Here is an 18,048-nt window from a genome sequence, read left to right as displayed (position 1 = left end):
CTCTGTAAATCTTCACCCAAATCCTAATTTAAAAAAAAAAAAAAAGAGTAAATCTGAAAAAAAAAAAAGCCTAATGGAAGTAGAAGAATCATATCACTATAACATTTATGAATGCTAATGCCAATACCAGTGGATTTCAAAACTTTAATCTTTAATAACATTGCTTTATGTAGTAATTAGCAGATTCAATGACCATCCATCAGATTAGAGGCCCATCTTGTTATAAGTCAAACTCAAAGTGTTGCTTAGAAAATCTGACATGATCAATGACCTTTATTGCTGCCATTTCCAATTAAACTGAACAAGCATTTCAAACAGGTGGGAAAAAAAAAATCCACACCCATGGATTAAGGCAAGCCTAGGTTTAATCTATCACATATCTAGAATTAAGTCATTTGTCCTATGGAGCTTAGCCAAGCTATGAAATAACAGCAACTTCACAATTTCGCTGGTATTTTGTGATGTTCTGAACATTGTTGTTCAGAATGGCCCATACAGTATTTTCAACACTAGATGAAAAGTACATTTGTATTGCTACCTTTCTTTTCTTTTCCTTCCAGAGTGCAGTACTTTTGACAGCTACTCAAAACACAAATTATAATTGATATGTAACTATACAGTCAAAAAAGTCTGATGGAGTGTCCAGAGACCCAACACCCACCATTACACTGTTACTCACTTACTCAATGACATTAGATAAGACACATTTTCTCTTCTCTACCCTATGGTTTTCCCCTGTAAAAGGAAAAGATTGACATTGACTGTGTTTGTGTGCATACATACACATACATACATGTACTAAGTAGAGCTCCTTCTAGTTTTGAAATTCTGAGCTCTTCTACATTGTATCTCAGTTTTTCCCATCCGATAAGAGATAATTATGAGCCTATAGGGCTTATTCTTCTTGCTCACTCCATAGCTTCATCTCTCTGTAAATGAGCCCAGAGTAGGGAGCCCATATCTCAATGATTCTGATTTCAAAAGCTATTCTTCTTTACTTATACAAAAGCAATATGTATTATAGATATTTGAGAAAACAAATGGGAAAAATTAAAAAATAATAAAGTGTCTATATTAGCATCACCTATAAATGACTACTAGGAGCTCTGGTGGTGTAGTGTCTAAGGCATTTGACTGTTAACCAGAAGGCTGATGGTTCAAACCCACCAGCCACTTCTTGGAAGGAAGGCTGGGCAATCTACTTCTGTAGAGATACTGCCTCGGAAACCCAAGGATGGGTCACTATGAGTCAGATCCAACTCGATGGCAGTGAGGTTTTTTTTTTTTTTTTAATAGATGATTACTATAAAATGTTTGCTACATTTTTTTCCAGTGTATATCATATGTCTGCATCCACCCACCCACATATATTCACAAATACAAGATTATATTATGCATAATATTGCTGCCTATTAACCTGTTTCCTCCTCACTGTATCATAATTTATTTATATATTTTCTGGAGTAAATATTTTAATCACTGTATATACATTCCAGAACTGTACCATAACTGATTTAAGTAACTCTATATTGTCACAGAGGAGCTCTGGTAGCATAATGCCTAAGGCACTTGACTGCTAACCAGAAGGCTGGTGGTTCAAATCCACCAGCCACTCCTCGGAAGGAAGGTTGGGCAATCCTACTTCCGTAGTGATACTGCCTCAGAAATCCAAGGAGAGGTTGCTATGAGTCGGGGCCGACTCAATGGCAAATAACAACAACAAGAACAACATATTGTCACACATATAGAGTGTTTGGGATTTTTCACAATTGTAAACAATTGAGATCCTAATAGATCATTCATTGTACATATTCATGTATTTTCTCCCTTAGGATATATTTCTAAAAGCAGGAGTTGGGTTACCTTGAGAACTTTAGATTTTCTGTAAAAAGCTATTTGGAGGGTGCTGAGCCAGGGTCATGCTTTGATCTGACTCATCATTTAAAGATGATTCTGTCCAACATGTGAAAAATTGTGCGTCAATAGAATATGCTTGGAAGTGGGGAGGCCAGTTAGAGGACTAGCAATAATCAAGGAGAGAGATAATGGAGAGAGAGAACTTAAAGCTGATATGATTTTACAACTGGATTGGATGTGGAATGTGAAAGAAAAAGAAGGGTTAAAAATGATTCCAGCTTTCCAGTCTTAGATATTGGGTGTTTAGTACATTTTGCTCATATGAGAAGAGATTTGGGGGTAAAGGATGGGATTGAGAGTTTGTTGAGTTTGAGATGTGTCTTAGAGATACAACTAGAAATGCTGAGCAAACAGATGGAAATGAGAGTTTGGATTTCAGGGGAAGGCAAAAGATGCACATAAGTTTGGGAGTGATCAGCTTACAAATGGCATCTGAATTCCTAGGTCTGGATGAGGTCACCTACAGAGGAAATTAGCAGAGATCAAGGAAAAGCCCATAGACTGGACTTGGAGGAAGACTGACATCTAGAGTTTGGGAAGGAAAGGCCAATTTGGCCAAAGGATTTCAAGGCAGGAAAACAACAAACTGTATTAGTAGAAAAGGTAAAATCAACATCCACTGTGAGGGCAAGGATACTCTGGTAGGTAATTTTGTCAAAAGGAAGAATAGGAAGCCTAGGACTCTCAATGAAAAGCCATTTTTAAGGCATTGGGAGAACCAAGGGAAGAGTTCCAGCTCCCATGAGAAGTGCTTGGGGTTGTTATGTGAGGACCTTAATTCTCATAAACATAAGCTGCCTTTCGTTGATGGGCTATCAACTCTAATGACATATATTGTCACTGTTCAAAGCCAATTCATGTCTCATATCATTTTATTTTTACAGTTACTCTTTGTTAAGAGACATGGTAACTTTTTAATTGCCATTTTATAGATCAGAAAGTTGAGGTTCACAGGTTAAATGATTTTTCCAGAATGATTTCATACCATGAATTAATAACTGGAGCAGCCTTTCAGCTAAGGTCTCTTGGCTCCTACTTCTGTTTACTTTGTTGTTGTTGTTGTTATGTGCCTTCAAGTCGGACCTGACTCATAGTGACCCCTCCTTGGGTTTCAGGGGCAGTATCACTATGGAAGTAGACTGCCCCATCTTCCTTCCTAGGAGTGGCCAGTGGGTTTGAACCGCCAGCCTTCTGGTTAGCAGTCAAGTGCCTTAGGCACTATGCTACCAGAGCTTTGCATATCACTTATTCAAGCATTTTCATATTTATACTCACAGCTTTTTTCCTCACAAAGAACAATTTGATACAGTAGATTACACACACATAAGACCAAGAATGAAAGGGATATCCATTGTTCATCCATTCAATTTAACCATCTATGAAAATATCAATCCATCTATCAACACAGTTAATAATTTTTGAGCACCTACTATGTACGCTAAGGAGCTCTGGTGGTATAGTGGGCGAGACATTTGGCTGCTAACCAGAAAGTCTTTGGTTCAAACCCACCAGCTGGTCCGTGGGAGGAAGATGAGGTAATCTACTGTAAAGATTTACCACCTGGGAAACCCAGTGGGAGTTGCTATCAGCTGAATCGACTCAATGACAGTTAGTTAGTATGTATGCCAGGCACTATGTTACGTGGATATTCAAAGATGAGACGTATACAAGACTTGGCCTGAAGATGGTAAAATCCAGGGAATATGTTCACATGTTTACTTACTATGCATAATGCTAATTCACAGGACTGCTTTGTGGTGAATTAGTGTTTACATTGAGAAATACTTTCAGACTTTTGTGAGATTAAAGTCCTCCAGAATTAACAAATTTTAGCTTATGGGAACAGAGATTTATATGTTATTTTTCATTTGAAACTGCACATTCCAGTTTAATAAAATGTTAGAAGGTATTTGGATATCATTTAGCCATCTTGGGCTGAGAAACTAAAGCCCAGAAAAGTGGAAAGTGATTTGACCAAGGTATAAAGCTAACCTCTGGCACTGACTTTCAAAGCTAGGTTGGTTTTTAAAGCAGTTTCTCAGGTCCTGAGTCCTAGCTGAGGGTACTTCCTGATTGCCAAAAGTTTCCAAGAAGTTTGTCTTGGTAATTCCATGAGTTTCTCACACAAGATTTAATTTTACAAAGCCAGATGGCCTCCTTGGCAAGAATGGGGGGTCACAATCCAAATTTTGAAATTGGAGGGGAAACTTGCACTTCACTACAGAGTTCAGATGATCACTGTTCACTGTTTGAGTTTTCAGGCAGATGTGTCTACGATTGGGAAGGTAATGTATGGTCTCCAAACAGCACCCAGATGGTTACGTCTTTATGTAGCTTGTGCATGAAGTCCTTTATTGATAATATTATATTGATCTTATGAATCATCTAAAAACTGATCACTACTGTGACACTACTAGCAACATATTTAAAAAATATTTATTGTGGTAATCCCAGTAGCTCAAAGGATAACAATTTATTTCTTACTCATGCAAAGTTAGCTACATGTTTGGGCATGTCTCTGGGGTAGATGTTTTTCACGATAGGCCTCTACACTGAGTATCTCTATTAAACCCAGCTTCCACAGTCACTTCGATTGAGAGGAATGAGCTGGAGCCTCAAGTTATCAGTAACTGAGTATTTGCACATGGAAGTGCCACACATCATTTTTGCTCACATTTCATCAGCCACACGAAGTTGTATGTCCACAGCCAGAAATGAAAGGGAACAATAGTAATGTCTGCAATACTCATATTTGTTTGGCTAAGTAGAGAGATCGTTTAAAAGGAGTGACTGATTAAAATTATTGTTAAGTCTTGACCTTAATTAAATTCCTTCAAAGAGAAGCTTGGTAGTTGAGACATAAAAGAAAATCAAGAGGCTGAATAGGCTTGTTACTAACAAAAAGGATGATAATAATAAGAGCTCTGTTTACTGAGCACTAACTCTGTTTCAAACAATGTGTCAAGAGCTTGCCAGATGTCATTTTATTTAAATTAGTCCCACTATGACAGTACGAAGTTGGTATTATTTTTGCCATTTCATAGATCAACAAACTGGGGGTCAATGACTTGTCCAAGTTTATATAACAAGTGTTAAGATGGGTCAAGATCCTTTGAAACAAAACCAACCAAAGAAATAATTTCTATTGTCCCACTCTTTTAAAGCTAAAACAAACAATCGCATGGAAGTAAATGAAGTCTTGCCTTTTGCTTCCTAAGAAAAAGTTCATCTCCTTTTCAAAGAACCGTCCTGAACAACAACAAATGTTAGTCACTCAATCCTGAGACGTCTTATTACATTTATTGTTGTTGCTTTTTTTTGGTAATGACTCCGATATCATCCTACAAATGTCTTCCACTGTTACCTTAAAATGTTGCTTACAATATTTTGAGGGTAGGAATCACATCTGCTTTTATCCTTGTGTGCCCATCAACGTTGAACAAAGTACCTGGCACGTAGAAGGTGTTTCGTGAATTTATTTTTTAAAGGCTTGTCACTGCAGCTTTGAAGGGAACAACAGTACATTGTAAGAATATTAAAATGACTGATAGGATGCATTTGAAGATTCTCCTTTGTTTTTGCATTATGCACACCATTGCCTGGAATTTTAAATGCTTGCTCTCAGCAGGATGCTTATTATTTAATCATGGAAAACATAGACAGGGACAATTGAGAATTGAGAACGATTTTACCTTGGTAATGCTCAGCTTGAACCCACATAGTACTTGATTTTCAGCTTGGTGGATGTGAGAGCATCTAGGCTGGGATAACATTTGAATTGGGTGTTAGGCCTGTTAGGCAAGCTGGCATAAGTCTCAGCCCACATTGACATTCTTCAAGTAAGATTTAGCAGTCTAAAAATTCAGGTGGATGGAGCCCAAAACTCCACAAAACCTGAGGCTTGGAACATCTTCAAGGAAGGATGAACTGGAGTGACAATCACTTTCCTTGAAGGTCACAGCCTAAGAATAATGCAGTGTCTTTAGAATTTTGACAGCTTGGATGCCTAGTAGAAGCCCCCAAAGAATTCCTAGCAAATATTTAATCATGTTTCTCAGAATAGATTTTGCTTTAGAATATGTAATACGATGGATTTCTGGCTTAAAATAATTAGCTTTTTATTCCCCATTCTGGTTGATATACATATGGAGGGTCATTCAGAGTTGGGTATATGCTAGAGAGAACAAGTTCTAGAGGAAGAGGTCATGAATAGAAAGTTATGACAAGTCGACTCATAGCAACCCCTTCTTGGGTTTCCGAGGTGGTATCTCTATGGAAGTAGATCGTCCAGTCTTCCTTCTGAGGAGTGGCTGGTGGGTTTGAACCTCCAGCCTTCTGGTTAGCAGTCAAATGCCTTAGGCACTATGCCACCAAAGCTCCCCATGAATGAGAAGAATCTATCCTAATTATCTTCATGTCCATTTTCTGTTCATTCTTCCCTCTTCTTAGCCTTGCTTCCATTTTTTTTTTTTTTTTACTTTCTCCTCTCTAGCACCACAAGTTTACACCTTTGCCTCTATAAAAAGCATATTTTATTGATTTATTTTAATGCCTTATTAATTTCCATTCATCAGTAAAATTTAAACCCATGCTAAGTGAAGTGGGAAATTTCTCTTCATCCTTGACCCCAACAGTACCCTTGATATTGAAGCATGAATGTGAACAGCCATTCAATTGTATACTTTAATTGGGTGATCTCTTTGATATATGAATTATATCTTAATTTTAAAAACAAACAAACAAACTCACTGCCATCAAGTCAGTACTGACTCATAGTGACCCTTCCTTGGGTTTCTGAGGCGGTATCACTACAGAAATAGATTGCCCAACCTTCTTTCCGAGGAATGGCTGGTAGGTTTGAACTGCCAGCCTTCTGGTTAGCAATCAAATGCCTTAAGCTATAAATAGAGCTGTTTAAAAACTCATGCTTTGATCATTTCATTTATTCATTCATTTATACTTTCAATAGTAATTGTTGTTGTTGTGATTGCTAGTGCCAGAAAGTCAATTCCTGACTCATGGTAACCCTATGCAAAATGGTTTGTATTGGCTGATTTGTCAGAAGTAGATCACTAGGACTTTCTTCCTGGTCTATCTTAGTCTGGAAGCTCTGCTGAAACCTATCCAGTGCCATAGAAACACATAAGTGCCCACTGACACATGCATGGTGGTTGTGCTAGGAATCAAACCTGGGCCTCCCACATGAAAGCAAGAATCCTGCCACTGAATATGTGCTAGAAACAGAGAGGGAAAGATATCACAGTTCATGTTCTCGTAGAGTTGGGAGTCTGCTGGAGAAGACTGTATGATAGTCACCAAAATAATAATAATAATAATAACATAAATCAATTTAAATTGACCATTGTGATAAATACTGAATAAAAAAGTCATTGGTGCTGTGAAAGCATTTAAGCAGCATAGTTGACTAGAACTTTCTGTGTTGATGGAAATGTTCTACATCTGTGCTGTCCAGTACAGTAGATTTTAGGCATGTTGGACTAATGAGCATTCGAAATGTGGCAAGTGCAATTGATGAACTGAATATTTCATTTTAATTAATTTAAATTTAAATAGCTACATGGTGGGTAATGGCTCCCAGCACAGAATAGAAAATTAAATTCTACTGCAATGTTTTTTTTTTTTTTAATTGTCAGTGAAGTCAGGGAAGTCTTTCTAAAGAAATGAAACTTGGGTAGATGGAAAAGCATTCCAAACAGAGGGAAGAGCATGGACAAGGATTCTAAGATGGGAGTGGAGCAGAGCACATTGTAATGACTGAAGAAGACCCAACGTGGGTCTGGAGTTGAGAGAGGAGTGTGAATGCTTGAGTGACCTCGACTGGACACAAGGGTTAGAGTGCCAGGCTGTACAGAACCTTAAGGGCATGTTAAGAACAACTGACCTTATTCTAACAGAATTTATTCTACTGAATTATTTTATATTGGGATGTGATAAATCAGACTTTGATTCAAGAAGTGGATTAACAGACTGTGGCTGTGCACAGCAGGCGTGAAGGTTGAAGATTAACAGGAGCGTAATCCCTGGGTGGTGCAAGCAAAAAGGTGTTTGACTACTAGCAGAAAGGTAGGCAGATCAAACTCACCCAGAGGCATCTTGGAAGGTAGTTCTGGTAATCTGCTTCTGAAAGGTCATAGACTTGAAAACCCTATGGGGCAGTCCTGTTTTGCACACCTGGGGTCGCTGTGAGTTGGAATCGATTCTATGGTAAGTAACAACAACCTTGGTGCAGAAAAAGGCTGATAGTGGCTTAGTCTAGACGGTGGCTGAGCTTGAGAGGAGAGAGTGGGTAAGAGACACGAAGTCCAGCTCTCAGCACGCATGTCCTTAAATCTTGCCAGGCCTGCCCGTTCTACTACAGCCTATTGCAACTCTGGAAAGTCAATCTGCATCTGGCTTGTAAGGCAGCCTTCTTCACACCCTTTCATTTTACTATTTTCTATAAATGGGGTATTATGTGAAACACATACTTAGAAAGTATGTCAGTTGTTTCTATGATAGGAAAATATTCGAGAAGACTTTGTTTACTGTGGGAGAAATGACTTAATGATTTCTGTGGGTTTTGCCCAAGGGAAAGGTGTAACAGGATTTTCCACATTAGCTAAACTATACCTTCTCATTCCTCTAGCAATGCAGCGGCCGGAAAACGGACTGGATCAATTTTCCCAAGAAGCCAATGGGAGGACAATGTCTAAGTCCACAAACGATTCTCTCAAGGATTCAAGTTTCAGAAAATCTGCCAGTGTGACCAACAGTGGCTCTCACCAAAGGTCATGGAGGAGCCGTGGGCCCTTGTGAAATTATCAAAAAGAAATAACAAGTACAGTGGTCTGGGCACTTCCATGAATGAGCAAAGGGAAGCTGAGAGTGAACTTTCTGAGGTCCTAAGCTCATTCCTATGGATCCCAGCCCAACTCTCCTAGGGACAGCTGGAGGAAGTTTGTGGATTAGACAAGTGAGCTTTAACCTCCTATGGGAATCTTGGCCAGTATTGTGGAAGACTCTTCTGATTGAGCATAGAATGGTGTTATCTGCTCTGGAAAATGCCAGAGCCATTCTCATCTTCCACATCTGCAATATAGGGATGTAGTTTCAAGCATTAGCACTGCAGCCTGGGCTCCACTTCCTTGAATAAAGCACTGAAACCAATCTTCTCCACTCCCGACCAGGATTTCTCAGCTTTAAGACTATTGACATTTGGAGCCAGGTAAGTATTGCAGGAAGCTGTCTTGTGCATTAAAGAACTTGTAACAGCATCCCTTGCCTCTGCCCATTAGATGCCACTAGTCCAACCCTGTTGTGATAATCAAAAATGTCTCTAGACATTATCAAATGTCTCCTGGGAGCCCAAGTCACCCCTGCTCTAAGTACTGTTTCTTCTCCAAAGAGCTCTGGGGTCAATACTTGTAATCTTATGGAAGTCCCCAAGCCAGTGCTAGCTGAGAGCTATTTTGACTGAGGATGGAGAAACAAGGGTTTGGAAGACGAAAGAAAGAGAAATATCACTGACTAATTACGGAAGCAGTGTGGAGAACGTTGAAACAGCATGAATGACCTGCTGAAGAATCAGTGCGCCAGGAGTGGTTGAGTCTGCCTCAGGAGGAGAGGCAGGCATAGGAAGAGCTTAGCAGGGGATACGGAGTCTGCTTTGGACCAAGACTGCTGAGTGGGTAAAGAAGGGAAAGGCGTTCTAGGCTGTAGGCGAGGCATGACGTCATACAGACTGCAGGAGAAAGGCGGTGAGGAACTGGATGAGAAAAGGACTGGCAGGGAATAATGCTGCGAAAGCCATCATGTGCAGGCTTTACTTGAGTTATTCCTTTTGTGTAGTTTGAACTTAGTCTCAGGCCTGGCTTATGCAATTCTCCTGGCATCCTGTCGTTGTCGGGTGCTGTTGAGTCAACCTCAACTCACAGAGACCCTAGACAGTAGAACTGGCTCATAGACTTTCCTAGACTAAGGTTCGAACCCACTAGTCGCTCCACAGGCAAAAACACTCCTGGTGATCTGCTCCTGTAAACGTAGCCTGGAAACTCCATAGAGCAGATTTGCTCTGTCACTTGGGGCTGCTCTGAGTTAGAATTACTCAACCGCACACAGCAGCAACAACTGCAAAGCTTTGTGGGAGAGATCATTAGGTGTTTCTCTTGCAGAGCCCCTGGGTGGGTTTGAACCTCCAACCTTTGAGTTAGCAGCCTAGGACTTAACTGTTGTGCCACCAGGGCTTCTCTTGGCATCCCAGTGGATGGGAAAAAAAAAAGAAATCCAAACTGTGGGGAACATTTCAGTCCATTTTATAAAACCAAACAAAGATCCAAAGCAGGATATCGACATAGGTTTTCACATAGGTTTTCCCTCTCGCTTTTCTGCCTGTGAGCAGAGAGGATTTTTTTCCTACTTTCTTCCTCCATTCACTATCCCCTGAGAAATTTAAAATCCTCTTGTGAAGAATGCTTGCTGGGGCATAGGAGAGAGTAATCTTAATTGGCTCTTTCCAATCTGTTTTTGTGGGAATGGAATGAACATTCCTCATCCATTTAAATCTGATAGTATTGTTAATTTGGGTAATTATTTAAGGGAATGATAATAGAAGCATGGCATTTCCACCCACCTCTTGTTGAAAGCAGTCACATCTGAGCTAGGTATTAAAAAAAAAATAATAACGATGAGCTTAGACTACTGTCTCAGTGTAGTCGTAGGCAAAGTGCCATTCAGGTGGGATAGATTCAGACCATCTGAATGTGGGTGGTGGTGTTCCTCACACACAGAAGGTCTGCAACACAACAGCCACTCATTTAAACACGTTGCATTTTATCTATTTATTCCAACAACAGTTCCATGAGGTAGATTCACATTCATGTTGTGAATGTGGACACTGAGGCTTGGGAAGGTTAAGTAATTAGTCCTGGTTCTCCTACTAACAAGCAGAGAAGCAGGGATTAAATCAAGACTGTTGTGTTTCAAGGTCCGTGATATTAACCCCTGCTATGCCTGACCTCTTTCCTGGTACCTAAATATAGCTGAGTATACTCTTTCCTGTTAGAAAATTGATGTGATTATATTATGTTCAACATTATCCTTGTAAGGACAGATACTGAAGTGTTTTTTTTTTAAAAAAAAAAAAGGCAAGGGCTATGTCTTGTTCTATCTTTGTACCCCCGAGCAGGTAATAAACCATCAAGTACTTAATGGGCGTTCACCAGATATCACTGAGTGGACAAGAGATGAAAAACCTGCAAGCATCAGGGGCTAGAACTTGGAAAGTTCTTTTGAATACATCTGGCTCTTTTTCATGTCACTCCAGTTAAAAGTTAAATGAGTAATAATTGTGTTGTTGGAGTCCATTACGTCTTCCTAGCTGTCAGTCTGCCCTATGTGGTGGTTTTCATGTTGATATGATGCTGGAAGCTATGTCACTAGTATTTCAAATACCAGCAGGGTCACCCACAGTGGACAAGTTTCAGTGAAACTTCCAGATGAAGACAGATTAGGAAGAAAGGCAGCAATCGACTTCCAAATATTAACCACTGAAAATCCTATGGATCCTTCCTTACCTGATGGAGACTGAAACCCCCAAGACTGTGGCCCAGAGTCACCTTTCAGGCTTGGAGCTGAACTTACTCCTGTGGCTTCGAGCCAAACAGTAGACAGGCACATAAAGTGAATGTTTACACCCAGGTGGGTACACTGCTTAGAACAATCAACCACAGGAGATCAGAAGGCAGTATTTGCACAGGAAGACAGCTCAGAGGGCAGGAATGCATAAGAAAGAAGGACACAGGGAAGAGGTAACTATAGGGAGGAAATGGGAAGAGAGCTGTTACATTATGGGAATTGCAATTAATGTCAGGAAGCAAAATGTGTATGAACTTCTGTATGAAAAATGAATTTGCTCTGTAAACTTTCCCCCAATTCACAATTAAAACAAAACAACAACAACAACAAAAAAAAGCTCTATGATCACAACAGAGTGCTGTCTGACTAGAATGAGCATGGATGAAATCAGGTAGCATTTTCTCTGCTGTGCGTGGGGTCACCACATGTCAAAGCTGCCTCAGTGGAAATTGACAACAGCATTATGTCTTGCAAAATGTTCTTATATAACACATCTCTTCTGTAATTATCTTATGGATGATAAAACTGAGACTGCATGAATGTCGTGGCTTGCCATGAACCACCTTGAGATTATAAGTACCTCCAGCAGGAACTGAGACTTTAGGTTACAGCTTCATAGGTGGTGAAGGGGTCAAAGGAAACACATTTAAAACAACAACAACAACAAAAAGTAAGATGAAGTTAGGTAGCTTATGAAAAATTTTAAAGAGAAATCATAGATTTTCACGTCAAAACTTCACCTGGCCTTCTTCCCTGTGTTTTGTGCCTGAATGATTCATCTCTCCCTCTGCTTTCTCAGTACATCAGCCATTGATAGAGAACCCACCCTAAATCCAGGTTTATTCAACCTTTAGATGCATAACTATTTCTGAATAAGGTCCCATTCCCAGGTACTGGGGCTTAGGGCTAACACGTCTTTTGAGGGAATGCTATTTGAACTCTGACAATACTCAAACACAAACAAACCCATTGCCCTCACATCGATTCTGACTCATAGCGACCCTATAGGATAGAGCAGAATTACCCCACAGGGTTTCCAAGGCTGCAGATCTTTATGAAAACAGACAACCACATCTTTCTCCCTTTGAGCAACTGGTAGGTTCAAAGCAGCTGAGCATTTAACCACTGTGCCACCAAGCTTCCTTCTTAGGACAATAAACCAAACCAAACTCACTGCCATCAAGTAGATTCCAACTCATAGCAACCCCCAATGAGTTTCTGAGGCTGTGAATCTACAGAAGTAGATCACCCCATCTTCCTTGTGCAGAGTAGCTGGTGGGTTTGAACCACTGACCTTCTGGTTAGCAAACAAGTGCTTTATTCACTATACCACCAGAACTGTTTTCTGGGTGGAAAAAATTGAACACAATATGTTTTCTGTTCTCTAAGATCCTGATCTAGCAAGGAAATAAAGAATTTCCTTGATACATAGCTGATCAATCATACCATTACCCAAAAGGATGCTCCGTGGCCTATCTAAAGGAACTTTACATGACCATGAATCCCTACTATGTGCCAGCTACTTGGCATTTCTGCATGAGTAAGACACAGAAACTCATTGTCTGGCTTGGGATAGGAACTTTCAATGATGACACCCTAGGCTCTTCTTGTATTTGTCTGGAAGGACACTTAATGGCCTCATTTAGAGCCCCTTTGTTGTTGTTAGGTGCTGTCAAGTCAGCTCCAACTCATAGCGACCCTCTATACAACAGAACGAAACACCGCCCAGTCCTGCACCAGCCCCACAATCCTTACTGTATCTGAGCCCTTCGTTGCAGCCACTGTATCAGTCCGTCTCCTTGAGTGTCTTCCCCCTTTTTGCTGCCCTCTACCTTGTCAAGCATGATATCCTTCTGCAGGGAATGGTCCCTTCTGATAACATGACCAAAGTAGGTGAGATGAAGTCTGGCCTTTCTTGCTTTCAAAGAGCGTTAGAACTGTACTTCTTCCAAGATAGATCTGTTAGTCCTTCTGACAGTCCATGGTATGAAGCCTGAAAACTAGAGTGACCTTAGGAAAGTTATTTAGTCTCTCCAAGCTTCCAGATCTGAGAAACAAGATAATAACACCTATCTCAGGAATTTGTTAGGATTAAATTACCTAATAGATGAGTTGACTCCAACTCGACAGCAGTGAGTTTGAGGGTTTTGTTTTTTATTTATCAAGATGCCTGCTGGGACAGGCTGTTATGAAATAGAATTAGAAGTAGAATTAGGGCTTGAGTGAAAATATTCTCTTCTAGAATTCCTTTTCACTGATCAAAGTTTTCATTGCAAAAGGAAAACCTACTAGAAAGATGGCTTTGGGAGAGTCGTAGGGTTAGAATTAACTGGAAAAGTGGAGAGATGGAGGAGGAGGGGGAAGTAACTAACTTTTCCTGAGTCTTCATGAAGAGCTATGCATAATTTCACTAAATCCTCAGGGTGCCCTAAAAACATGGAAATTATCATCCCTATTTTACAGATTAAGGAACTAAGGCTAACAGAATTTAAGAGTTTGCTGAAGATTTGTTCTTAGAGCTGGTGAATAGTGGAACTAGGATTTTAACTCAGGTCTGTAGGATCCAATAAGCTATAATTTTTATCTTTCCCCCCCTTTTTTTTTTTGGTACAAAAAAGCTTCATGCTCTGGTTTAGCTTGACCAGAGCTCTGATATGGGACTGCTGGGCAAAGTAGAGTGTGGATTCCCCTGTGCTAATGCTCCTTGTGTGGGAGCTCTGGTAGCATAGTGCCTAAGGCACTTGACTGCTCACCAGAAGGCTGGCGGTTCAAACCCACCAGCCATTCCTCGGAAGGAAGATGGGGCAATCTACTTCCGTAGTGATACTGCCTCGGCAACCCAAGGAGGGGTTGCTATGAGTCGGGTCCGACTCGATGGCACATAACAACAACAACAACAATGCTCTTTGTGTAGCAGTCCCTGAAGAACCTTGGGATCTGGAGGTGGGAATGGTTGGTAAAACAATTCCCCAGTATTCCTGGGTATCTAGTAGCCATATCATCATTTTAATATCACCAAAAACTCTCCATAATTCATAAACTTTCTAACATTTTGTATATTAAACCTTATTTCCAGAGCCAGATGGTCCTTACGGTCAGAGATTGGGTTTTTTGCTCCTCTGCCTTTCCAAAGCTCCTACTACCCCACCAGAGAAGAGGTAAACTACACTTGTAGGTATCACAAACATCATGGACTAATATGAACCATTGGCTTTAATACAGGAAAAACAACTCACCTAAAAGAACTTAGCCACAACAGAACATTTTTAAATACCAGTTGCCACTGACTTGACTCTAATCTGTGCAGATCCCACGTATGTCAGAGAAGAACTGGGCTCCATAAGGTTTGAAATGGCTGATTTTTTGTTAGCAGATTGCCACACCTTTCTTCCAAGGTGCCTCTGGGTAGACTCCAACATCTAACCTTTTGGTTAGCAGCCAAGCACATTTGAACCTTTGCACCACCAAGGGACTCCTAGATGTTAAGCTAGCCTTTCTCAATGCATAGATGGGCCCACATAGATGGGCCAGATGAGATGAAACTGAAATGGTTCTTCATTCCAAACCTCTGTGGCTTCCTGACAGAGGAACACTTCCGGCAGCTGTGCACTGGACGAAAGAGTTGGGTGGAATCTCATTCAGGTATCACATGGATTGGTCTTACTCTAGAGTTGTCTACCTTCTTGCAAAACTGTAAAATAATCACAATCTTCAAAATGATAATAGAAACCTCTAGACTCCTTCAGATCCCTTAGGAGTTGCATGCAAATGTTATGCGAACATGCTCTGTTACAGCTGAGAAAACACATCACATTTGCTAGTGAGCCACATTATTGACAGAGCTCTGGGAATTCAACCCCATGAGCCTCAGAAGTTAGAATGCAGAGCAAAACCTGTGCTGGAAAAATGAGTTCTTTGATGATGGCTTTCATTTTTAATTATAATACCCTAACGGTTATAGTTCTATTCTTCTTTCTCACCAGGCATTTATAAGATAGGATTGCTGCATCTTACTTTAAAGAGCAAAACATAGTATGTCTCTTCCTGCAGGGGTGGATTACCCAATAAGTAAGGTAAGCACTGGCTTATTGTGCTTACTTACCAATCTGTTCAGTAAGCACAACTATGCCCATACTTATCTGGCTTATTGGGTACTCTGAAACTCTCTACCTCCCATAGAACTATCTAGAAATTGAAAGGCATATTTTGTGGGCATTTTCTAGACTGTCATTGTCACTGGAAAATTAAAAATAAAAATGTGGCCTTCTCTCTGAGCTGGATAATGGAGGAATGGGGACCCTCTGAGAGAGCATAATTTTTAAAGTGCAGGCCACCACTCTGCTTTGAACACAAAACAAACCCAGGAGTGTTTGCTGTGACTTTACAAAGGAGTTTTTAAAGATTTAGAGTTAAAATAAAATACCTCTTCTAGGAATGGAGACATGGGACCCGTAACTGGAGTGCACAGCATCTGTCTTGTCTTCCAGGGAGAGGAGTGCGGCAGGCAGGGCCACATAAAGTCTCGCTGGAATCAACTTCTTGGTTTGTCCAAACTGTTCCGTTGTAATGGGATTTCGGGACAATTACAGCACTGCTAGAAATCACATTTGAAAACTGCTAAGGCCAGAGATAAAATAGAACTTACACTCGCTTCTCTGTAGTTAAATCAGTAGCAGAAGGACCTTGGGTCTAATTTATTTTTAGAAATGACATACCAAGCCAGCCTGGGACTCCAACTTTGGAATTAAAAGGACTCAATTTCTAGCAAGTTATTTAAACTTTCTGGGCCTTCATTTTCTCATCTGTAAAATGGTAATACCTGTCATAGATGTTGTTGTTATGTGCCATCGAGTTGGCCCTGACTCCTAGTGACCCCTCCTTGGGTTTTCTGAGGTGGTATCACTATGGAAGTAGATTGTCCAACCTTCCTTCTGAGGAGTGGCTGGTGGGTTTGAACAGCCAGCCTTCTGGTTAGCAGTCAAATGCCTTAGGCACTGTGCTACCAGAGCTCCTACCTATCATAGAAGGCAGTGGCAAATATTAAATCATATATTTAAAGCAGATATTTTAGTATCAGTTACATGCTAGCTGCTCATAAATGGTGGGAAGGGAACATTGGCATGTTACTGCTTTTCCACCTTTTTCAGCATCTGATGAGTTAGGGGGCAAAGATGCTATTTTGTTTTGATTCTGAGTTTGGGATTTGTGAAAGATTTTGCTTAGAAAGGTAGAGGTGGTAAACGTAGAGGGAGTTTGAGAGGTAATTCCTTTAGAGTTTTGTCTGGATTTTGAAATCAGGACAATTGTTTCATTTAACTATAGTCAACAAATATTTATTGTGTGATTTCCAATTTGTCAGTGTCTGTGCTGGTTCTGAGGTTACAGAAATTACCAAGCTAGTCACAATCTTTGGCACCATAGAACCTGCTATTTATCAGAGGACACAGACATTACCCAAGTAATTACACAAATAATTATGCAAAATTGTAATAAATGCAACCAAGGGAAAATGCAGGGTGCTTGCAGAGCATGTAATAGAGGAAAACGAACCAAAAGCTTAGCTTTCTGCTCCCTGTAGAAAGATACATTCCCAATGGAATGTGAATCCTGAAGAGACTGTTTGCAAGATGCTTTCTAAAACCTGGCTGTTGTCTCCCCTACTTGATGGAACTAGTTCCTTGTAGTCTTTTGACAATGGCTCTGTTATCTATATACACTTATAACCTAAGATAAGTACTATCTGGGTATACCCAAAGGGTAGGGACAGAACAGTGACTAATACCCACCTTCTTCATTCATATTGCAGAGAAAGAGGAAATGTGTTACATTTTTACCTAGAATAATCCTCCCACTGGATGCTGCCTCTACTCAAAAGGTCTTATCATTCTCCTTTTACCTAAGGAAGGGGACTTCAACTCAACTATCTCTTTGACAACATCTTCTGATCCATTCTATTGAACTTTAGTATGTTAGACAGGCTTTCAATCCTCTTAGCTGGACTCCCAGAAGAATAAACAAAGCCATCTTAGAAGAAGTACTGCCAGAATGCTCCTTAGATGCAAGGATGGCAAGACTTCATCTCACTTTGGCATATTATCAGGAAGACCTGTCCCTGGAGAAGGACATCATGCTCAGTAGAGGGCAGTGATATCTTGGCTCAAGAAAGGGAATACCAGAAAGACGTTTACTTGTGTTTTATTGACTATGCAAAGGCATTTGATTGTGTGGATCATGACAAATTACGGATAACATTGAGAAGAATGGGAATTCCTGAGCACTTGATTGTACTCATGAGGAATCTGTACCTTGACCAGGAGGCTGTCGTTCGAACAGAACAAGGGGACACTACATGATTTAAAATCAAGAAGGGAGTGCGTCAGGGTTGTATTCTTTCTCCACACTTATTCAATCTACATGCTGAGCAAATAATCCGAGAAGCTGGACTATATGAAGAAAAACGTGGTATCAGGATTGGAGGAAGAATCATTAACAACCTGA

This window comes from Orycteropus afer, unplaced genomic scaffold (assembly GCF_000298275.1).
Source record: "Orycteropus afer afer isolate SDZICR_OR568_19922 unplaced genomic scaffold, OryAfe1.0 scaffold00106, whole genome shotgun sequence".
In the NCBI taxonomy this organism is placed as follows: Eukaryota; Metazoa; Chordata; class Mammalia; order Tubulidentata; family Orycteropodidae; genus Orycteropus; species Orycteropus afer.
The sequence above is the reverse complement of the archived record's forward strand: the minus strand, read 5'-3'. Positions refer to the sequence as shown.